Genomic DNA, 23,866 nt, shown 5'->3' on the forward strand with positions numbered 1-23,866 from the left:
CCCAATCTATATATACCCTTTATCTTCTATATATACCCTTTATCTTTTTGATGGGAGGGAGGTAGAGATGACTTACTGCATTCTATGAAATATTGACTAGGAGTGATCAGAATCTTAAGTTTTTCTTGCCTTGTTCCTGATCTGAGCAGGAAAACATACCGTATAAAGTTAGTTATAAAATTTTTGTAGATGTTCTTGATCAGATTGAGAATGTTTCCCTCTGTTCCTCATTTGCTAAGAGGTTTTTTTTTTTTTAAATCATGAATGAATGTTCAATTTTATCAAGTACATTTTCTGCATCTGTAGATATGATCATGTAATTTTTTAGCCATGCCCATGGCATGTGGGAGCCAGGGATCAAACCTGCCCACAACAACACCCAGAGCTGCTGCAGTGACAATACCAGATCCATAACCCGCTGCACCACAAAGGAACCCCAGATAATTTTTCTTCTTTAGCCAATTGATGTTATGGATTATATAAATTAGTTTTAAATGTTCAACCAGCCTTTCATATCTAGAATAAATCCTACTTGGTCTTGGTGTATATATCTTTTTATACATTGTTGGAATTAGTTTGCTGATATTTTGTTGAGAACTTTTGCATCTATGTTTATATGAGATATTGGTCTGTAATTTTCCTTTCTTATAATGTTATTTATTTTTGGTATTACAGTAATGCTGGTCTCATAGAATGAATTGGGATATATTCCCTTTGCTTCTGTCTTTTGGAAGAGACTGTAGAGAATTGATAGAATTTCTTCCTTAAGTGTTTTGTGGAATTCACCAGTAAACCCATCCGGATGTGGTGCCTTCTGTTTTGGAAGGTGGTTAATTATATGTCAAATTGTTTTGGTATCCATGAGGTATGTGGTGATGGCATCTTTTTGCTTTTGATATTAAGTAATTTGTCTTTCCTCATTTTTCCTCAGTTAACCTGACTAGTTTTATTGACCTTTTCAAACAACTGTTTTTTGATTTTGTTCATTTTTCTCTATTGATTTCCTGTTACCAATTTCATCTTTATATTCTTTTCTTCTGCTTACTTTGATTCAGTTTGTTCTTTTTCTGGTTTTCTAAGTTGCAAACTTAGATTATTTATTTTGGATTTTCCTCTTATTTAATACAAATTTCCCTCTAAGCACTGATTTCACTGCAACCACAAATTTTGATTTAGCTTAGAATACTTTTGATTTTCTCTTGAGACTTCCTTGACCCATATGTTATTTAGAAGTATGTTGTTTACACTCCAGGTGTTTTGTTTTTTTTTCTGACTGTTTTTATGTTACTAATTTCTAGTTTCATTGTGGTCTGAGAGCATACTTTGATATTTATTCTTTTTGATTTGCTAAGGTATGTTGTATGGTTTAGAATTTGGTCTCGATGAATGTTCTATATGAGCTTGAGAAGACTGTGTATTCAACTGTTGGATAAAGTTTTCTATGAATATGTTAATTAGATCCAGTTGATTAATGGTGTCATGCACTATTGATTTTATGCATGCTCAATTAATCAGTAACTGATAACTGATGAAAATGTGTTTGAATTCTCTAAATTTAATAATGGATTTACCTGTTCCTCCTTACAATTCTATTAGTTTTTGCCTCAAATATTTTGCTCCTCTACTGGAGCAAAAAAAAGCATTAAAAGTCGTTATGTCTCTTTGAAGAATTTGACCCCTTTTTCATTATGTAATACTCCTTTTTTTTTTTTTTTTTTTTTTGTCTTTTTGCCATTTTCTTGGGCCGCTCTCGCGGCATATGGAGGTTCCCAGGCTAGGGGTCGAATCGGAGCTGTAGCCACCAGCCTACGCCAGAGCCACAGCAATGCTGTATCCAAGCCGAGTCTGCAACCTACACCACAGCTCACGGCAACGCCAGATCCTTAACCCACTGAGCAAGGGCAGGGATCGAACTCGCAACCTCATGGTTCCTAGTCGGGTTCGTTAACCACTGCGCCACGACGGGAACTCCTGTAATGCTCCTTTTTTTAATCCCTGATTAGTCTTGCTGTGTAGTCTGCTTTGTCCAAAATTAATGTAACTACTTTTGTCTTTTGATTAGTATTAGTGTGGTATATTATTCTCCATCCCTTTACTTTTCTCTATTTTATAAAAAACATAAACTTACCAACTTAACTTTTTTAAAAAAACTGGACTCTTTCCCCCTCCTCCTCCCAGTTTTATTGCGGTATAAATGACAAAGTTACATGTATTTAAAGTCTACAGCATGATAATATGTAATATGTATACATTGTGAAATGATTGCCCTAATAAGTTAATTAACATATTCATAACCTCACATAATTACCTTTCTTGTGTATGCATGGTGAGAACACTTGAGATCTACTCTCTTAGCAGATTTTAAGTTTACAATACAGTACTATTAACTATAGGTACCATGTAGTACATTAGATCCCCAGAACTTTGTCATCTCATGGCTGAAGGCATGTACCCTCTGACCAGCATCTTTCCATTTCTCCCACTTCTCCCACCCATTGTAATCATTCTTCTATTCTTTTTCTATGAGTTTGACTTTTTTTTAAAAAAAGGATTTCACATCCAAGTTAGCTTATGCTTTAATTTCCTTTGACACTCATAAGTTTTTAAGGTTGATGTAGTCCCATTTGTCTATCTTTGCTTTAGTCACTTGTACTTTTTGATGTCATCAAAAGAAATTCTGTCACTTGCCACAACATGATGAACCTCAAAGACATTATGTTAAGCAAAAGAAACTAGTCCCCAGAGGCCAAATATGTTACCAACTTTAATAACCTGAAGTGTTTCCCTTGTTTTCTTCTAGGATTTTTGTAGTTTTGGTCTCATGTTTAGGTCTTTGATCCATTTTGAGTTAATTTTTGTGCATGGTGTAAGGTTGGGGTCCATTTTTTTTTTTCCTTTTGCTTATGAATATCCTGTTTTCACAATACCATTTTCTTAAGAGATTATTCTTTCTTTTGTGTGGCCTTGGCACCTTTGAAATTATTTGTTCATATTTGTAAGTGTTTATTTCTGGTTTCTCTATTCTGTTCCATTGGTCTGTGTATCTCTATTTATGCGAGCTCTATACTGTTTTGATTACTGTTGCTTTGAGCTTATTTTCAAATCAGGAAGTGTTGAGACCTCCAACTTTGTCCTCCTTTTTCAAGATTGCTTTGGCTCTTTGGGGTATTTTGAGAGTCTGTAGAGATGTTAGGATTGTGTTTTTCTATTACTGCAAAAGATGACATTGGAATTTTTTTTTTTTTTCTGTCTTTTTTGCTATTTCTTTGGGCCGCTCCCACAGCATATGGAGGTTCCCAGGCTAGAGGTCGAATCGGAGCTGTAGCTGCCAGCCTATGCCAGAGCCATAGTAACGCAGGATCCAAGCCGCATCTGCGACCTACACCAGATGCGACCTACACCACAGCTCACAGCAATGCCGGATTGTTAACCCACTGAGCAAGGGCAGGGACCGAACCTGCAACCTCATGGTTCCTAGTCGGATTCGTTAACCACTGCGCCATGACGGGAACTCCGACATTGGGATTTTAATAGCAATTGGATTGAATCTTTAGATGGTTTTGAGTGTTATGGACATTTTAATGATACTGTGTCTTGCAGTCTATGCGCATGAAATGTCTTTCCAATTCTTTGATTTCTTTTGACAGTGTTTTACATTTTTTGGTGTACAAGTCTTACCTCCTTGGTTCGCATTTTTTTCTAAGTATTATTTTTCTTTTGTAAGTACTCTGGCTAGAGTTTCAAATACAGTGTCATTGTAGTTGCAAGAGTGGACATTGTTGCCTAGTTCCTGATTTTAGAGGGAAAACTTTGAGGTTGATGTTAACTATGGCCTTTCCACATATAGCTTACTATGTTGAGGCAGTTTCCTTCCATTTCTGGTTTGTTGAACATTCTTATGATGAAAGTGCTAAATTTTGTGAAATGCTTTTCCTGTATCAGTTGAAATGATCATTTGATTTTTGTCCTTTATGTTGCTAAAGTGGTGTATTACATTGATCGATTTTTGTATGTAGAATCATCCTTATATTCCAGATATAAAAGTTGGTATATAAACCTTTTAATGTGCTGTTGAATTTGGTTTGCTATTATTTTGCTGAGGGTTTTTGCATCAGTATCCATCAGAAATAACGGTCTCAGTTGTGTCCATCCCTACATTTAATGTATCTGTATCTTTGAATTTAAAGTGTGTGTGTGTCTGTAGTTGGGTCTTTTAAAAACTTATTTTTTAAAAAAAATTTTATGTTTTTATTTATTTTAATTAAAAAACATTTTTTTAGCTTTTTAGGGCTGCACCCATGGCATATGGGCATTCCCAGGCTAGGAGTCCAGTCAGAGCTGTAGCTGCTAGCCTATACCACATCCACAGCAATTCCAGATCTGAGCCATGTCTGTGGAAATATCTTCTCCCATTCTGTGGGTTGTCTTTTCATTTTGTTTATGGTTTTCTTTGCTGTGCAAAAGCTTTTAAGTTTAATCAGGTCCCATTTAAAAATTTTTGTTTTTATTTTTATTAGTCTAGGAGGTGGATCTGAGAGGATATTGCTGTAGTTTATTTTGGAGAATGTTTTGCCTATATTTTCCTGTAAGAGCTTTATAGTATCCACTCTTATATTTAGGTCTTTAATCTGTTTTGAGTTTATTTTTGTGTATATTGTTAGAGAGTGTTTTAATTTCATTCTTTTACATGTAGCTGTCCAGTTTTCCCAGCACCACTTGTTGAAGAGACTGTCTTTTCTCCATTGTATATTCTTGCCTCCTTTTTCATAGATTAATTGACTGTAGGTGCTTGGGTTTATTTCTGGACTTTCTGTCCTGCTTCATTGATCTATATGTCTGTTTCTGCACCAGTCCAATACTGTTTTGATAACTGTAGCTTTGTAGTGTAATCTGACGTCAGGGAGCCTAATTCCTCCAGCTCCATTTTTCTTTCTCAGGATTGCTTTGGCTATTCAGGGTGTTTCGTGTTTCCATACAAATTTAAAAATTTTCTTGTTCTAGTTCTGTGAAAAATGCTATCAGTAATTTGATAGACATTGCATTGAATACATAGATTGCCTTTGATTGTATAGTCATTTTGACAATATTTTTTCTTCCATTGCAAGTGCATGGTATATCTTTACATCTCTTTTGTCATTTTCAGTTTCTTTCATTCAGCGTCTTATACTTTTCAGAGTACAGATCTTCTGCCTCCTTGGGTAGGTTTATTCCTGGGTATTTTACTATTTTTGATGCCCTAGTAAATGGGATTGGTTTCTTAATTTCTCTTTCTGATCTTTCGTTGTTACATTGTTTTTGATTTCTATTGTTTCCTTTTGACTCTTAGAGTTTCCATCTCTTTTTGTGTACATTACCCATCAGTTCTTGAATGTTATCTACTTTTCCCAATAAAACCCTTAGCATATTAATAGTTGTTTTAAATTCCCATTCTGATAATTCCAGCATCTCTACTGCGTTTGGTTCTGATACCTGCTCTCTGTAGTCACACTGAGTTTTGTTGTTTGGTATTCCTTGTAGTTTTATGTTTAAAGCTGGATATGATATACCAAGTTAAAGTTACTTAAGTAAATAGGCCTTTCATGTCAGATTTTTGTTTATCTGATAGGAGTTAGGCTGTGTTTATCATTTTCTTTAGTTGTAGGTATCAGAAGTTAACATTTCCTCTGGTGTCTTTTTATTTTGTCTCTCCTGTTCTCTTGTGTTTCTTGAGCGAACCCTTCTAAAATAAAGTCCAAGACTTGCATTTCTTGCCATTGTAGTCTCCTGTTGTTATAGAGGTTATATAAGGTGTGGAGGGATGGCAGTTGTTCTATATTCCTAAAATTAAGTCTCAGTCTCTTAGCCTGTGTTCTGGGCTTGACCTTTATAAATATACCTCAACCTTTTGTTCCTCCCACCTTTAGTAGGTTAGACAAGAAGGCTAGAGGGGGCTGGAGTTTTTATTTCCCTTCGTTCACATGGAAAGCTAGATGAGGTTAGAATTGGTTATTTCCCTTCTCCCATTTTGGAAGTCTAGAGAAGGCTGGAGTTGTGCATTTATTTTTCCCCCAGTTCATTTAGCTCTGATAAAATAGTTTTTCTTGAGAGAAGTTGTAAGAATGCTCTAGACCTATTTTTAAATAGCTACTTTTTTGTTCTTCCTGCTTCCAGGAGATTTTTCTTAGATCTTTATTGTGAAAACCTGGTAGGGCTCCTGGAGGTAAAGATGAGAAAAGTGTGGCTCATTCACTGGTGTTTTTAACTCTCAGATTTGTTCATATTTGCACCTCTGTCAGTTACAGTTTTAGTTTTCCTTATACTGGTACTGGCTTCACAGGCGATTTTCTGTTCCTTGGCTTCTCCAGTAAGCTGTGATTCTCAGTCTTCAGGGTAGCAGTTAATCCTGTGACCTAAGTTCTCTGATGGACTTAAGAAGTGGGTTGGTTTTCAGTTTGTTGAGCTCTTTTCTTCTTGTGAAGATGGGAAGGATGATTTCCAAGCTCCTTCTATGCCAGACTGGAGACCAGAAGTCCTTCCTTTGCTCATTTAAAAATAGATTTACTTATCTTTTTATTTTTGAATAGAGTCCTTATCAGATTTATAATTTATAAGCATTCTCTTCAATCTTGTTATCTTTTCACTTTCTTGATAATATCCTTTGAAGCACAAGTGTTTTTAATTTCAATGAAGCTAAATTTATGTATTTTTTCTTTTTTGTGTGTGCTCTACTGTTTTATCTAAGAATCTTTGCCTAAGCCAAGTTCACAAAGATGTGTAATTACTTCTAAGAGTTCTGTAATTCTTTTTAATGAGTGGATATTCTGTTGTTTAGGCTGCATTTGTTGAAAATGGTATTTTTTTCCAATTGAATTGTCTTGACATTCTTATCAAATACCTGTTGGCTGTAAATGTAGGCATTTCTAGACTCTCAATTTAAGTCCATTGATTTATCTCTGTCTGTGCCACTACCATACTCACTTGATTACTTACTTTAGCTTTGTAGTAAGATGTGAAATCTGGAAGTGTGAATTCTCCAACTTTTTTCTTTAGCAAGATTATTTTGGCTCTTATAAGCCCCCTGCCTTTTTTTTTTTTTTTTTTTTTTTGTCTTTTGTCTTTTTAATGCCACACCCGAGGCATATGGAGGTTCCCAGACCAGGGGTCTAATCAGAGCTACAGCTGCTGGTTTACGCCAAAGCCACAACAAACTCAGATCCAAGCCTCACCTGAGACCTACATCACAGCTCACGGCAACGTCAGATCCTTAACCCACTGGGCGAGGCCAGGGATCGAACCCGCAACATCATCGTTCCTAGTCAGATTTGTTTCCTCTGCACCATGACAGGAACTCCACCCTCTGCCTTTTTATATGAATTTTAGGGTCATCTTCTCATCTTTTTTTTTTTTTTTTTTTTTAAAGGCTGGTGGAATTTATAGGATTATACTAAATTTGGAGAGCATTGCCATCTTAACATTGTCTTCTTGTCCATGATTATGGCGTGTGTTTCTCTTTATTTAGATTTCTTAATTTCCTCAATATACAAATCTTGCACTCTTGCCAAATTTATTCTTAAGTATTGTTTCTAATGCTATGTTAAGTGGAACTTTTTTCTTAAATTTATCTTCGAAGTACTCTTTGGTAGTGCTGTTTATTTTGACACTTTTTCAGTATGCCTTTTTTTATCTGTGTTTAGAGTTTTGGTTTTTGGGTGGTTTTTTTGGGATTTTTCTTTTCTTTCTTTTTTTTCGCTTTTCAGGGCCACACCTGGTGCATATGGAAGTTCCCAGGGTAGGGATCAAATTGGAGCTGTAGCTGCCATCCTGCACCACAGCACAGCAACTCAGGTTCCAAGCTATGTCTGTGACCTACACCATAGCTCATGGCAACGCCAGATCCCTAACCCAGTGAGCAAAGCCAAGGATCGAATCTGCATCCTCATGGACACTAGTTGGGTTTGTAACCTGCTGAGCCACAACAGGAATTCCTAGAGTTCATTTTTATAGTAGGCTAAGTTTTATAAATGGTCACCCTAAGATAAAAATCTATAAACCAGATAAAGAGTGGTGGTGGGATAGAGCAATTCCTGAATCATGGGGTATGATTTTTGTTTTACTTAAATTATTTGAGAAAGACTTCATTGTTAACCCCCAGTTAATTTGTCTCTTGTGATTTCCTTAATGTGCTTGATGATTATAATATCTGTACTTGTTTATGCCTCTTTACCACCATTTTTCATTTTCCTAATATTCAAAAAATGTTGAATAGAGCTCTTTATTAAATAAATTGTACAGAGTTCCCATCGTGGCCCAGCGGAAACGAATCCAAGTAGGAACCATGAGGTTGCAGGTTCAATCCCTGGCCTTGCTAAGTGGGTTAAGGATCTGGTGTTACCATGAGCTGTGGTGTAGGTTGCAAATGCGGTTTGGATCTGGCATGGCTATGGCTGTGGAGTAGGCTAGCAGATGTAGCTCCATTTGGACCCCTAGCCTGAGAATCCCCATATGCCTCTAGTGTGACCCTAAAAAGCCAAAAAAAAAAAAAGATAATAAAAATAAATTGGACAAATTATTTCATTTCTCTGAATTTGTTTTCTGGAAAAATATAGGAGATAATATTTAATACTTAGAAGGTTTTTTCTTCAGAATCATGTGAGGGAAGTTATATAAAATGTTTTTTTAAAACTGTGAAACAGTATCCATATATCAGGTGCCTTTTCTTTTCAAATTAGATTTTTCCATCTTTAGCATGGGATAACCTAGTCAGATTTATCTCAATAAGCTTTTTTACTTTATCCTTCCACTAAAAAACCTTTAGTGACTTTTGAGTTACAGGATCAAGTGTAACCTAAGGCTGGTCAGCTCAGTCTCTATATACTATGTGGAGAGGAGTAAATTATATGTTGTATAGGTCTCAAGAAGGGATAAAGTACAATCTGAACAGTCAAAAAGTTTACAGTGCATGTAGGATGACAAGAAAACATTTGAAATGTGAAGGATTAATACGGGAGTTCATGATTTGTATGATGGAATATCTTCCTGTGGATTCCTCTCAGATTTGTGGTTATATAAAATCCTAGAGAACCTGCATTATTATATTCATAGTCACTGAGGTAGATAACAACTAAGCCGAATTTTAAGTCTTATTGAGGACAGTTTTATCTGGTCATTGCCACAGAGTACCTGGCTATTGACAATGCTTCAATATTGAATATTAAAACATTGGGTCAGTTTCAGGGGAGTGGGTGAGTGAGGGTAGAGAATTAGGCATGGGGGGGACTTTACAGTTGGATTGGTAGGTTCACATCATTGCATCTTACAAGGCTTTATTAAGGGAATCATCTTTCTGAGTTCTTTGATTGACATGCTCTCATTGACATAAATTCTTAAGGATATTCTTTCATTGACATATAAGTATATTCTTTAACTGACCTATGTGAGTATATATCAGTGAAAGAATATGTATATACCTTTTCATGAGCTAGAGCATGGCTGAAGGAGAGATATTTTCAGGCCTGCATCATTGCCTCTTGAGTATAAGGCCCTTGACTAGGTCTTAATCTTAAATGGAAAATTGGAGAGAGATTAGAGAGAAATTAGACATCACAGCTCTCCTGAATGGGAAGTAGTGTTTCATGTATGTTGCGAAGCATTGGAGTTCATGATTTGGGAACTTGTCTCTGTAGTTCCTCCTTTATTTTTCTGACTGGCAGTGACATTTCTTACAATGAAGTGCATTATTGTAATGTGTCATTTTTGTCAATAGGGCTATTATTTTCTGTCAGCAAGTTAAATCATTCAGAAGTTGATTATTGAGTACTTCCTCTGAGCTGGGCCTTGTTGTAGGTTTGGGGGATAATACAACAATGGACAAAACAAACAAAAAACTATGCCATTTTAGAGCTTATATTTTAATGAATAGAGATGGACAAAATGAAAAAAAAATCTGGAATAGATGTAATATGCTTGATGACTCGTTGCTCTGTATAAAAAGAAACAAAAGCAGAGTTCCCATTGTGGCTCAGCGGAAACATTCTGACTGGGAACTATAAGGTTGCGGGTTCTATCCCTGGCTTCGCTTAGTGGGTTAAGGATCCGGTGTTGCCATGAGCTGTGGTGTAGGTCGCAGACACGGCTTGTATCTGGCCTTGCTGTGCCTGTGGCAGCTACAGCTCCAACTCTACCACTAGCCTGGGAACCTCCATATGCCAAGAGTGCAGCCCTAAAAATAAAAAAAGCAAAGAAAAGGGGCAGGGAAAGGAATGCTAGGAATGAGTGTCAGGGTGTTACAGTGTGGCATCTGAGGAAACAGGTAAAGTAGGTGAGAGGGGGACTAGATATTTAGATATTTAGGAGAAGATGGTTCCAGATAGAGAAAATAGCAAATACAAATCCCTGTCTGAAGTGTATGAGGAACAGCTGGATGGTTACTATGGTAGGTAAGGAGGAAAGGAGCAGCAAGTGGTGAGGTCACTGAGTAAGGATAGTAGGGGTGGTGGTAGGTAGGGCAGTTGGTAGAAGCCTTGCTAGCTGTAGTAAAAATTTTGGCTTTAACTCTGTTCAAAATGGGATAACACTGGAGGTTTTGAGCAGAGAAATGTCATGATCTGACTTACATTTTTATTTGTTTTTTAGTGAATTTTATCGTATTTATAGTTGTACAACAATCATCACAACCCAGTTTTACAGCATTTCCATCCCAAACTCCCAGCCCTTCCTCCCCCACCTCCACCCAGACTTATATTTTTAAATGCAAGATGACTCCGCCTGCTTTGTTGAGCATATGGAAGGTAAACAAGGGAAGCTAAAAGATCATTTCATAAGTTACTTAGTAATTTAGGCAAAAGACTCCTAAAAGACTTGTACCTAGAAGGTGGTGAGAAAGGATCAAATCCTGGAGATAAATGCACTTGCACAGACACACAATACACACACACATATGTTTTTATATTGAGATAATTGTAGATAACTATGCAATTGTAGGAAATAATACAGGGAGATCTGATTTACCCCTTTATCCAGTTTCCCTCAGTAATAACATCTTGCAAAATTATAGTAGAATGTCAACCAGGATATTGACATTAATATGATCCACCAGTCTTGTTCAGATATCCCCAGATTTACTTGTATTACCTTGTGTGTATGTGTTTGTATGTATGTGTATTTATTTCTAGCCAATTTTATAATATGTGCAAGCTTGTGTGTTTATTATTACCACAATCAAGATATCAAACAGATTCATCTTGAAAGGACCTTCTTATGGACCTTTTATAACCACACTCATTTAATCTCCCCACCATCCCTCCACTTCTAACCTCTAGTTTAACCCCTTGCAACAAGTTAATCTGTTCCCTGTTTCTGTAATATTTTTATTTCAAGAGTGCTCTAAAAATGGAATCATACACAGTATGTAACCTTTTGAGATTGACTTTATTTACCTAGCATAATTCTCTGGAGATTCATCGAAGTCGTTTTATGTTTCAAAATTAGTCCTTTTTTAAAGTACCAGCTAGGATTCCATAGTATGGATGTACCACAGTTTGTTTATCTGCTTACCCATTAAAAGATATCTGGTAGCTATTCTGAATAAAGCAGTAAATATTCATCTACAGGTTTTTGTTTAAACATAAACTTCCATTTCTAGTAAATGCTCCAGTATACAATTGATGAAGTCATGCATATATTTTGAAGGTGGAGCCAATCATATTCCTTAACAGACTGAAGGTGAGGTCAGAATGAAAGAGGAACCAAGACTTCAAAATTTTTGGCCCATGCAACTGAAATGATGGAATTGCCAACAATTGAGACAGGAAAGCTGTGGGTAGAACAGGTTTAAGGAAGATCAGAAACTGCTCATGACATGATATATGTTAGACAAAAAAATTGTCAAGTAGGCAATTGGCTAAAAGATTCTGGAGTACATAGGAGAGATTTGGTCTGGCAATACAATATTAGGAGTCATCACTCTTTAAAGCACCAAGACTGGAAGAGAGAATTTAGGTGAAAAGAGGAAAGATAACAAGCCCTGCCTGGCTATTCCACTGTCTAGAAAATGGGGAGATGAGGATGAATTAGCAAACTAAACTATTGATTTGGCCAAGGAGGGAAACCAAGAGAATTTTTTGTCCTAGAAGCTATTTGGAGAAAGCCAACTGCAGAAACTGTAATTATAGCATATAGGCATATTCTCTGTAGTAGCCTGAGATTTTAGTTGGGCTTTATTCTAGCAGTATTTACAATGAAATCCCCCCTTTCTAGTTTCTTCTTAGTAAGGAAAAAGGGAATTTTCAAGTTTTGGTTTATGTATTTTGGAAACCTAATGGTCCCAGAGAGAGATTAAATCTTGCTAGTTAAGATTCAACTCAGGTTTGTACTCTTTCATGAAAAATGTTTTAAATCTCAAACAAGAACGATTTTTTTCCCTTTTCAAAACCCTCATGTTATTGGAGTTCCCTCATGGCTCAGCATGTTAAGGATCTGGTGTGGCTTGGGTTACAGCTGTGATGCAGATTTAGTCTCTGGGCTGGGAACTTCTGTATGCCGCAGACATGACCAAAAAAAAAAAAAAAAAAAAAGCCCCCAAAAAACCTCTTGCATAATTTTTTGGATACCTCTGTAAACTGTTTATATTTTCTGTCAGTTGGTATCCTTATTTGCACACTTGTATATTTGTCTTATTGTGAATTATAAGTACTTTCAATACTGAGGTTTTGCTTTATTTTCATTGTGTTCTGCAAGCTTACAATAATAATGAAAGTTGGTGGAATTGATTTACATTTCATTGTGGTAGTTAAGAACATGAGCTTAGGAATCTGACGCACATGGTTTAAATTTGCCTCTGTTCTTTGCTACTAATTCCATAACCTTTCGATGCCTTTACCTCCTCTGTAATTAGGGATAATAATTTTAACTATGGAGAGAATCAAATGAAGTCACAAAGGTAAAGCTCTTAGCATAGTGCTCTTTGACTCCTGATTCACAATCTGTTTTTGTTGGCACTATCATTGTTTTGCTAATATTAATACACTATTACAGGTATACTTCATTTGATTGTGCTTTGCTTAAACTTCCCGGTTGCATTTTTTACAAATTGAAGTTTGAGGCAGCCCTACCCTGAGCAAGTCTATTGGTGACATTTTCCCAACAACACTTGCTTACTTTGTATCTCTTTCATATTTTAGTAATTCTCAAAATATTTCAGCCTTTATTATTGTTATTAATATTTGTTATGGTGATCTGTGATCAGTGATCTTTGATGGTACTGTTTTTTTCTTTTTATTTATTTATCTATTTATTTATTTTTTCCCGCTGTACAGCATGGGGATCAAGTTACTCTTACATGTAACATTTTTTTTCCCCACCCTTTGTTCTGTTGCAATATGAGAATCTAGACAGAGTTCTCAATGTTACTCAGCAGAATCTCCTTGTAAATCTATTCTAAATTGTATCTGATAACCCCAAGCTCCTGATCCCTCCCACTCCCTCCCTCTCCCGCAGGGCAGCTGTAAGTCTATTCTTCAAGTCCAGGATTTTCTTTTCTGTGGAGAAGTTCATTTGTGCTGGATATTAGATTCCAGTTATAAGTGCTATCATATGGTATTTGTCTTTGTCTTTCTGACTCGTTTCACTCAGTATGAGGGTCTCTGGTTCCATCCATGTTGCTACAAATGGCATTACGTCATTCTTTTTTATGGCTGAGTAGTATTCCATGTTCCTAATCCAATCATCTATTGATGGACATTTGGATTGTTTCCATGTCTTGGCTATTGTGAATAGTGCTGCAATGAATATGCGGGTGCATGTGTCTCTTTTAAGTAGAGTTTTGTCCGGATAGATGCCCAGGAGTGGGATTGCGGGGTCATATGGAAGGTCTATGCATAGATTTCTAAGATATCTCCAAATTGTTCTCCATAGTGGCTGTACCAGTTTACATTCCCACCAACAGTGCAGGAGGGTTCCTTTTTCTCCACAGCCCCTCCAGCACTTGTTATTTGTGGACTTATTAATGATGGCCATTCTGACTGGTGTGAGGTGGTATCTTGTGGTAGTTTTGATTTGCATTTCTCTTATAACCAGCGATGTTGAGCATTTTTTCATGTGTTTGTTGGCCATCTGTATATCTTCCTTGGAGAACAGTCTATTCAGGTCTTTTGCCTGATGGTACTATTGTAAAAAGATTACAGCTAGCAGAAGGCTCAGATGATGGTTAGGTTTTTTTAGCAACAAATATTTTTTTAAATTATGTACATTGTTTTGTTTTATTTTTACCGTAATGCTGTTACACACGTCATAGACTACAGTATAGTATAAATGTAACTTATATGTACTGTGAAGCCAAAAAATTCGTGATTTGCTTTACTGCAGTGAATGGCAATAGAACTGAATGGCAGTATCTCCATGGTATGACTTTCAAAGATACAGGCCTAGAGGAGTGTTGCGTTTAAGTTAGAGTTGACTTACATGCTGGGGCCTCTGAAAACTAAGGGCTTTAAGAACTGGTTTCTATTTACCTCATCAGTCCTTAGTAGCTGAGAAGCTTCTAGGCATTCTTTCTTTTGGGCTCTCTAAGCATTCTTTCTTTTGCTTCCCTTTCCTTTTCTGTGCTGGGCAAGTTGTGTGGCTGATTGAGAAAGTTAGCATGAATGTTTATTCTTTCTGTAAAACTGAGGTTTCTCTGTAAAAAATTTTAAGCCCACCTGAGCAATATATATTTTATAACTGTAACTTAACAGTTTAGATTTTTGTTTGCATACTAATTATAGTAATGTTTACATTACCAGAAATTCTACCAGATATTACCAGAAATTCCTATGTTAGTCAACAAGTTAATATTAGAAAGTCTACTGTGTATATGATTTATATTTATATATACTAAGTGCAAAAGAGGTTTGTCTTTCCTTGGCTTCTAAAGGAGGGTATGGTAAACTGTGGGCCTGTTACCTGTTTTTGTAAATAAAGTTTTATTGAAACACAGCCACTCCCATTCCCTTTACTTTATTGGTGTTGACTGCTTTTCTGCTGTAACTTCAGAATTGAGTAATTGTAGCAGAGACTATGGCCTTGCAAACCTAAAGCATCTGTTGTCTGGTTCTTTTCAGAAAATGTTTGCCACTCCCTGTTCTAGGGTATTATTTTTGTGGCTCTTCTTTTCCAGCTTTACTCATTTTCAGTCTTTTATAATTCCTTTTCATCTCTCTGCTTAAACGGTTTGTATTCTCCAGGTTCCTCTCTTGAACATCTTGTCTTGGGGCTTATGTGACACCACTGTCTAGGTTATACTGCCTGACCAGTTTCTTTTTAGTGTCTTTAATAGACTTGCCTGGTACTGGAGACTCTGGCCACTTCTTTTCTTATTTTACAGGCAGTTTTATCTACTCCTGTGGTGGCTTCAAGAACCATCCATACCTCTTGCTAGAGGATAAGATGAACATAACAAATTTCTTTCTGGACCTTTCCACTTGAGTGACCCTCAGTCATTTCAAACTGAATGTGTCCCAAACTGAACTCATTCCTTCCTGCTTCCAAAACAGGTTCCTGGGCCAGTGAACTCTACTGACATGTTAATAATCACATAGTTACCACTCCCCTCCTTCCATTTCCCAAATCTGTAGAGGTAGGTGATCAACAGCTGTTGATCTGCCTCTCAGAGCCATTCTCTTTCTTCCATTTTCACTTTTTCTACCTCATTGCAAGTTGTAGTTTGTCTTCCCCCTTCTTTAGTAATCTTTTTTTTCATAGTCCGTGATCTTCCTAAAACAAATCTCCTTCTCAAAACACATCATTGGTTCTTTGTGGCTAATATTCACATGTTTTAGCACTGTTTTTAAGATTTTACTCCTGACGCCTTTTTAGAATTTTCAAAGTAGTAAGCAGATTTTTCTTAGTTGCATTCATTTACCTATAGCACTTTTTGAGTGAGCTAGACTTTTCACATGACACTGTAGTTGTTGGGTTCGGTTGCCCATTAGAATATGAAACCTATAAGGAATATAAATTTGTGTAAACGCAGAACTCTGGCTCTGACACTTTAAAATATTTGTTGTTCACATGGAGTTACTATGATGTGATATTATAGTCAACTGTGGGGTCTTTGGGGGCATCTGAATTTACTGTGGGGTCAGTGATTTAGAGATGAATAGAGATGGATTAAATAAACACTTTTCAGTTCTCATGTGATTACTAAGGATGAATGGAAGGAGGAACTTTGGATAAATCTTTATATTTTGAAAAAGATGTATTCTGGGAAAATAGTCTTTGGAGCAAAACTTTTTTTTTTTTTTTTTTTTAAAGGGCCACACCCACAGCCTATAGAAGTTCCCAGGCTAGGGGTTGAATCAGAACTGCAGCTCCTGGTCTATGTCACAGCCACAGCAACACCAGATCTAAGCCAGTCTGTGACATACACTGCAGCTTACAGCAGTGCAGGATCCTTAACCCACTGAGCTGGGCCAGAGATCAAACCTGCGTCCTCATGGGTACCAGTCAGGTTTGTTACTGCCAAGCCACAGTGGAAACTCCCTGGAGCAAAACTTTTGAAATGAATCCAGTTTTACTAGATTTTATGAAAGTGAAGTATACTAAGGTGGGAAAAAAGATCTGGTAAAATGAAATTTGCTAAAGAAGAAAAGATGACAGCCATGTGCTGCCTACTGTACACCCACCCAGTTTTAAACTTGCTGGCTGTTATTTCACCTGAAAGTCCACATTTCCTTTATTACAGTTTATATAAGGTTTCACAAAAAGTACCCTTTTGGGGATCCTTTGACTCCGTCTTTTATTCTGCCAGAAGTCTTTTTTGGTGTCCTCTTTTTTCTTAAAGTGTGAGATGTCAAATGATATAAAAGTGAACAAAAAACCCTCTCTCTATTTCTAGTTTAGAGGTGGATATATGTTAGTGGTTATTGGTTAAAACAAAAGGATGATTTTTTTTCCTTTAAATGAACCTTTCCGGGTTTTTTTTACAGTGGTGTGATATTTTTTCCATTTTTATTAACTGATTTTTTTGGGGGGTGGGAGGGCGTGTAGGGCTGCACCTGCAGCATATGTAAGTTCTGAGGCTAGGGGTTGAGTCAGAGCTGCAGCTACCAGCCTATGCCATATCCACAGCAATGCCAGATCGAAGCCATGTCTGTGACCTATATTATATTTAACAGCAACGCTGGATCCTTAACCTACTGAGCAAGGCCAGGGATCGAACCCACATCCCCATGGATATTAGTCGGGGTTCATTGCTGCTGAGCCACAATGGGAATTCCTGATTTTTTCCATTTTGAGTAGTCATTTTGATTTGTTTGTTAGATGGGAATGATTAATAAGAATGTAGTTTACATACAACTTTAAATCTTTTCTATATTGGAAACAAATTACCCTTATAAACAAGTTGTTTACTACATTGGATTTCATATTTTCAATTATGATCCTGTAATAAGAAATACATTTTGCATTGCAGCCCTGTGCACAGAAAAATAACTAAAGTTTAATGAAAGAATTCTTATTCTTCCTATGTTTAAAATTCTGTGCTGTTTGACTCAAGTGATTTTCCTCCTCCATTCCCTTCTCATGGCTAATTGCTGGGACCCATAGTTTGGAAAATACTGGTCTACAGCATTTTTAAGGTAGAAGTTATTACAGGAACAGGGAGTTTACTCTGTAAGAGAGTAGCCTGCTTTGAGAGTTCTGTGAGTGATATAGAAAAATACAAAACTCATATTTTGCACAAAAGGTACTTATGTAGTAAGCTGATTGGGCAAGTTGTGTGTGTGTGTGTGTGTGTGTATCTACAGTGGTATAATACCTGATTTTCATAAGCCACTTTTTGCAAAGCAGAATTCTGTATAACACCATTGAACCATAGTTGTAAAAATAAAATAAAGAGAATATATAATTCTAGAATAATTCTTAAGTGCCGCAGGAATTGGAAAAAATTAGTGTGAGTGGGGCAGCTGGGGATGGATGGCCTTGTGAAAGAGGTAGCAGTGAAAAGGAACTTAAAGGATAGGTAGAATGTGTATTGGGGGGGGGAGAGTTGAGACATTCCAGTGTTGGTAAGTGTGATCAGTGCTTAGAATTAGGAATGAAATAATATATTCAAAAGAGTAAAAATAGGATCTAATTATTATCACATTGGCCTTGAGTGGAGCATAAGATTAAGTTTGTAAAGAGGGATTAGATTATGAAGTGATTGAGACTTTATCTGGTAGGAAAAAATGATTATTTCTATTTATCTCTTAAAATTTACTTTGTCTGATATTAACCATCCCAGTCCAGATTTCTTTTGTTGCTATTTAACATGGTCTTTCTCCATCATTTTGCTCTCAAGCTATTGTCTTTGAATCTAAATCTAAAGCATGCCTGTTGTAGAAGGAATATAGTTGGAGCTTGCTTTCTTATCCAGTCAATCTCCGCCTTTGTGTGCTTAATCACATTTTATATAGATTTTCATATAATTGAAATTACCTGTGCCCTGTTGCTCTTTGTTTTCTGTATCTCTCATCTTGTTTTTGTTCCTCTCCTCTCCTTTATTACCTCCTTTTGTGTCGAGCAAGTTTTTTAGTGTACCATTTTAGGTCCAGTATTGATTTTTAACATTAAAAAAATTATTTTTGGAGTTCCCATTGTGGCTCAGCAGTAATGAACCCAACTAGAATCCACGAGGATGCAGGTTCGATCCCTGGCCTCACTCAGTGGGTTGAAGATCTGGTGTTGCCCTGAGCTGTGGTGTAGGTTGCAAACAAGGCTCAGATCCCATGGTGCTGTGGCTGTGGGTGTGTAGTCCAGCAGCTGTAGCTCCGATTCTACTCCTAGCCTGGGAATTTCCATATGCCACAGGTGTGGCTCTAAAAAAAAGGGGCTGTTTTCTTAGTGGCTGTTTTAGGAATTAACAGTGTGCATTTCAGTTTACCACAATCTGCTTCAAGTTAGTTACTGACTTAATTCCAGTAAAATAATAGCACCTTGTTTTCTAACATATTTTATTTTCTTTTCTCTCCTGCTTGCTGTTATTGTCATATGTATTATATCTATTTCTGTTTTAAACCTAAAAACATGCTATTATCATAATTGTTTTATATTATTTCTATCTTTAATGAAATTAAGAAAAGAAAAAATATGTAGTTTTTTTTCTATTTTCCCATTTATATTTATCATTTCTGGTGGTCTTATTTCTCCTTGTGTGGTTGACTTTCCTTTGCCGAAAATTTCCTTTCAGCCTGAGAGACTTCTTTCAGTAGTATTTCTAAAGATAGGCCTTCTGCCATAGAATATTTTCTATTTTAAAAAAATCTGAGAATGTCTTTTTTATATATTTTTTAATAAAGTATAGTTGATTTACAGTGTGTGAGAATGTCTTTATTTTTCCATTCATGTTTGAAGAATAGTAATTCTGTATATAGCATTATTAATTGGCAGGGTTGTTATTTTTTTCTTTCAGTAGTTTGAAAGAAAATTTTTTTATTGCCTTCTGGCCTCCATTAGTCTGATGGTTAGTTAGCTGATAATTATGTTGTTTTCTTGTGTATGTGATGAATCATTTTTCTGTTATTGCTCTCATTATTTTTCCTTTGTGGCTTCAGTTCAAAAGTGATGTGCCTCCATGTAAATCTCTTTGTGTTTATCATTTTGGGGGTTCATTAAGCTTTATGGTCACAGATTGGTGTTTTTCATCAAATTTGGGAAGTTTTCAGCAATTACTTTTTCAAATTTTTTTTCTCTTTTCTTTTTCCTCTTTCCTAATACTGCCTTTATTAATATTTTGATAGGTCTTTTTTCTGATTGCGTTTATGCATATTTCTAGTATGTTTGGTAGATGCGATACTAACCTATAGTAGGTCTCTGAGGCTGTGTTCCTTTTTCTTGCTATCTTTTTCTCTTTTGTTTTTCACTTGAAGGATTTCTATTTCTGTTTTCAAATTCATTGAAATTTTTTTTAATGTCATCTCAGATCTTATCTTGAGCCCATTGTCATTCTTTCACTTCTGTTATGTTTTTCAGCTCTAGTATTTCCAGATTTTAGATGTTAATATCTCTGTATTGAAATTTTCTTCTTACGTAATTGTCATTGTATTTTTCTTTAACTTTATTTTTATTTATTTATTTGTTTGTTTGTTTATGTATTTATTTATTTATTTATTTATTTATTTTGGTCTTTTTGCTATTTCTTTGGGCCGCTCTCACGGCATATGGAGGTTCCCAGGCTAGGGGTCGAATCAGAGCTGTAGCCACCGGCCTATGCCACAGCCACAGCAACGCGGAATCCGAGCTGCGTCTGCAACTTACACCACAGCACACGGCAATGCCGAATCGTTAACCCACTGAGCAAGGGCAGGGACTGAACCCGCAACCTCATGGTTCCTAGTCGGATTTGTTAACCACTGCGCCATGACGGGAACTCCCTTTCTTTAATTTTAAAAATAGGATTTCTTTAAGTGGTTTTTTTTTTTTTTTTTTTTTTTTGGTCTTTTTGCCTTTTCTAGGGCTGCTCCTACAGCATATGGAGGTTCCTAGGCTAAGGGTCGAATCGGAGCTGTAGCCACCAGCCTACACCAGAGCCACAGCAATGCGGGATCTAAACCTTGTCTGTGACTTACACCACAGCTCACAGCAATGCCGGATCCTTAACCCACTGAGCAAGGCCAGGGATCGAACCCACAACCTCATGGTTCCTAGTCGGATTCGTTAACCACTGCGCCACAACCGGAACTCCACCACCCCCCTTTTCTTAACCTCCAGCCTCTGGTAGCCACCTTTCTAGTCTGTTTGCATAAGTTTGACATTTTTAGAGTCTACAGTAAGTGTTATAATATAGAATTTGTCTTTCTCTGACTTATTTCACTTAGCATAACACCCTCAAAATCCATCCATGTTGTTGCAAATGGCAGGATGTCCTTTTTCATTGTTGAATAATATTCCCCTATGTCTGTCTGTCTGTCTGTCTCTCTCTCTCTCTCTCTCTCTCTCTCACACACACACACACACACACACACACACACACACACATACACATACCACATTTTCTTTATCCATTAAACTGTTGATGGTCACCTAGATTGTTTCCATGTTGTGGCTATTGAAAATAGTGCTCAAATGTACATGGGGTATAGGTATCTCTTTGAGATAGTCATTTCACTTTAGATGTATACCCAGAAGTGGAATTGCTAGATTCTGTGTAGTTCTATTTTTAATATTTTGGGGAACCTTCATACTGTTTACCATGTCTGCACCAATCTCCATTTCCACCAACAGTGCACAAAGGTTCCCTTTCTCCACATCCTTGCCAACACTGTTTATTTCTTGTCTTTTCAATAATAGCCATTCTAATAGGTGCGGTTTTTATTTGCATTCCGTGATGATTAGTAATGTTGAGCATCTTTTCAGCTGGTATTCCATCCTCAGAGTAGCAGAGCTGTGAGCTGATCTAGGAGGTGATTATAAAGGATGGTAGTATTTCCTAGTGAGAAGTTCACCACCCCTACTATCCTAACTCCATTATCTAGCTGTGTTTTCTGAGTAAATGCTGCTTGATTTGTTGTTACCTGAGGTTGATTTCCAGAGCCCTGAAATGATTTGTCTTCTGTAGCGCAGTTCTTTTTATAGGTGTTTTGGGGAAATGAATTTGCTGATCTACTTCATTCAACTGGGGCTGAAAATCTCATCTTTTTGAACTATCTGGCTTCTTAGTTAGTTCCCTATGTCTCCCAGTCCCAATTTAATTCACTCTATTTGACTTTTGTCACCACTGAAATCATTCTTGTAAGAGTCACTAACATCCTACATTAGCCATATCCAGTTGTCAGTTTTCTGTTTTCATCTTAATCAGCCATTTAGCAGCTTTTGACATAAAATGGTCACTGCCTTTTTTCTGAAAACTTATTTTTCAGTAACTTTCTCTTTTAGTTTTCATCCTGCTTCATTGATCACTCTACTTAATTTACTTCTTTTTATATCTTTCATGTGATTTTTATACCCCAGTGATATGATTAGGTTCCCTTGCTTTGAGTCACTTATACTGATGGCTCCCAAATATGTGTTGCTAGCCCCAACTTCTACCTTGAGTCTCAGTGTTTTCACTCGGATGTCTAATAAGGACAAAAATTTAATGAATGGAAAGCAGAACTCTTGATCCACTTTCTCCCTCAAACTTATTTTAGTTTCTGGAATGATGATTTAAAAAGGTAAATCAAGTTATGTCATTTTCTTGGTTTCATTGGCTCTACTTCATATTTATGGTGAAATTGAGTTTCTTGCTGTGATTAGTGAGTGTTTATATGACATATCCCCTGCCTATCTCTCTGTGCTTGTCTCCCACCTCTTCCTTTATTCAACATGTTGCAATCACATTATTCTTCTAGCTACTTTTGAATATGCCAAACCCACCTCTAGACATTTTCATTTGAAATTCCCTGTCTATAGTGCTCTTCCCCCTATATCCTCGTGTGGTTCTCATTTTCATATCATTTGAGTTTGTGTTCAAGTTTACCTTCTTTGTGAAGTGTCTAACTTCCTTATCTAAAATATAACCCTTTTTCTTTATAATAATCTGTTCTCTTACTTTACATGAAAATGTATTGTTCATTCCTCCCTGTCCTCTATAGACTATAAGTTTCATAAGGATAGGAACTTGATTAATCTTATTCACTGCCATATCCTTAGCACTGTGAATGATCCTTAACCTGGCACAGAATAGGTACACTCTATTTGTAGAATAACAGTTTTTTTCCTCATGGAATTAGTATGTCATTAGTGAACCAATAAAGAATGACTCTATAAAAATGGTTAGACCTGGGATAGTTGTATATTAAATGTATCTGAGTCATGAATTTTGTCTAATATTGGTTTGATTAATACTTAAAATATTACTCCGTGAAATTTATATTTTGAATCTTTTAGGGAATTTTAAAATGAGAAAATTTAAGCCTCCTTTCATAAATAATAGAATATGAACAGAAAGTAAGGGTAGATGAATATTTAGGTCCATGTACTTAAGTTATGCATTCTTTTTGATAAAAGATCATATGCATAATCTAACACAACCAGGAATTTAATAGTTCTCTGTTATCTTAGTTAATGAGTCTGGAAAAATAGCTTATTTTAACGTAGTTGGCTATGCTAAAAGACAGTCTTAGTATTTGAGAGGAGTGAGTCTTAGCTTACTAGCAGTTCTTCAACAAAACTAGCTACCTGGATGTGAATTGGCATAGTATAGACAGACTTCAGATAATTGCTTCAGTATGGAATGGAAATAGATATACAATTTTGAAATTTGAAAGTTTTCTATGCCCTTCTTTGTAATAGTCAAAACCAGAGATAAACTGTCTTGAGTTTCTGTTGCTTCAGCTATAAACATTTTATACCAAGTAGTGGAATGAAAGATTAATGTTTTATAAAAGGATTTTAAATATCACTGTGTACATAAGCCCAGCTCTCACAGTCAGTTTAAAGGGACAAAAGGAAAGTCATTTTGAGTTTCCTATTTCCTTTCAGAGGACGTTAGACCCATCAGAGTCTCTTGGAAGTTTCTAGAGGATAAAGACGATTTGCTTATTTCTGCTACCTTTTCCAAGAGCTGGAGCCCATTCTGCTCTAGGACAGTTCTGCTCATTATGCTCTTCATCTGCTGTATACCACCCATCCCGCTTTTTTTTTTTGGCCTTGTTTTCTAACCATAACAGAATTTCCTTTCCAAATTACCAGGTATATACTTTTATGTTTGTAGCTCTTCTAAATCATCATTTTAACTGAAATTTTGTCTTTTCTGTGCACTTAGCAGCTATTCTTTCTCTTTGTTGTATAATTGGGACTTTATTAACTGGATTTCTGACAGCCAACGTTGTTGTTGGAATTTGTCTTCTTAATATATATGTACGCCTCAAATTTATTACTGCAAAATTTGTAG

The 23,866-nt window shown here is 36.3% G+C and overlaps 1 protein-coding gene across 5 annotated transcripts in view; it reads left to right on the forward strand.

Moving 5' to 3' along the window:
• The window catches only part of GSK3B (glycogen synthase kinase 3 beta), a 234,089-nt gene that overhangs the window by 97,937 nt on the left and 112,286 nt on the right, over nt 1-23,866 (forward strand).

The sequence above is a fragment of the Sus scrofa genome, chromosome 13 (genome assembly GCF_000003025.6).
Source record: "Sus scrofa isolate TJ Tabasco breed Duroc chromosome 13, Sscrofa11.1, whole genome shotgun sequence".
Taxonomy (NCBI): domain Eukaryota; kingdom Metazoa; phylum Chordata; class Mammalia; order Artiodactyla; family Suidae; genus Sus; species Sus scrofa.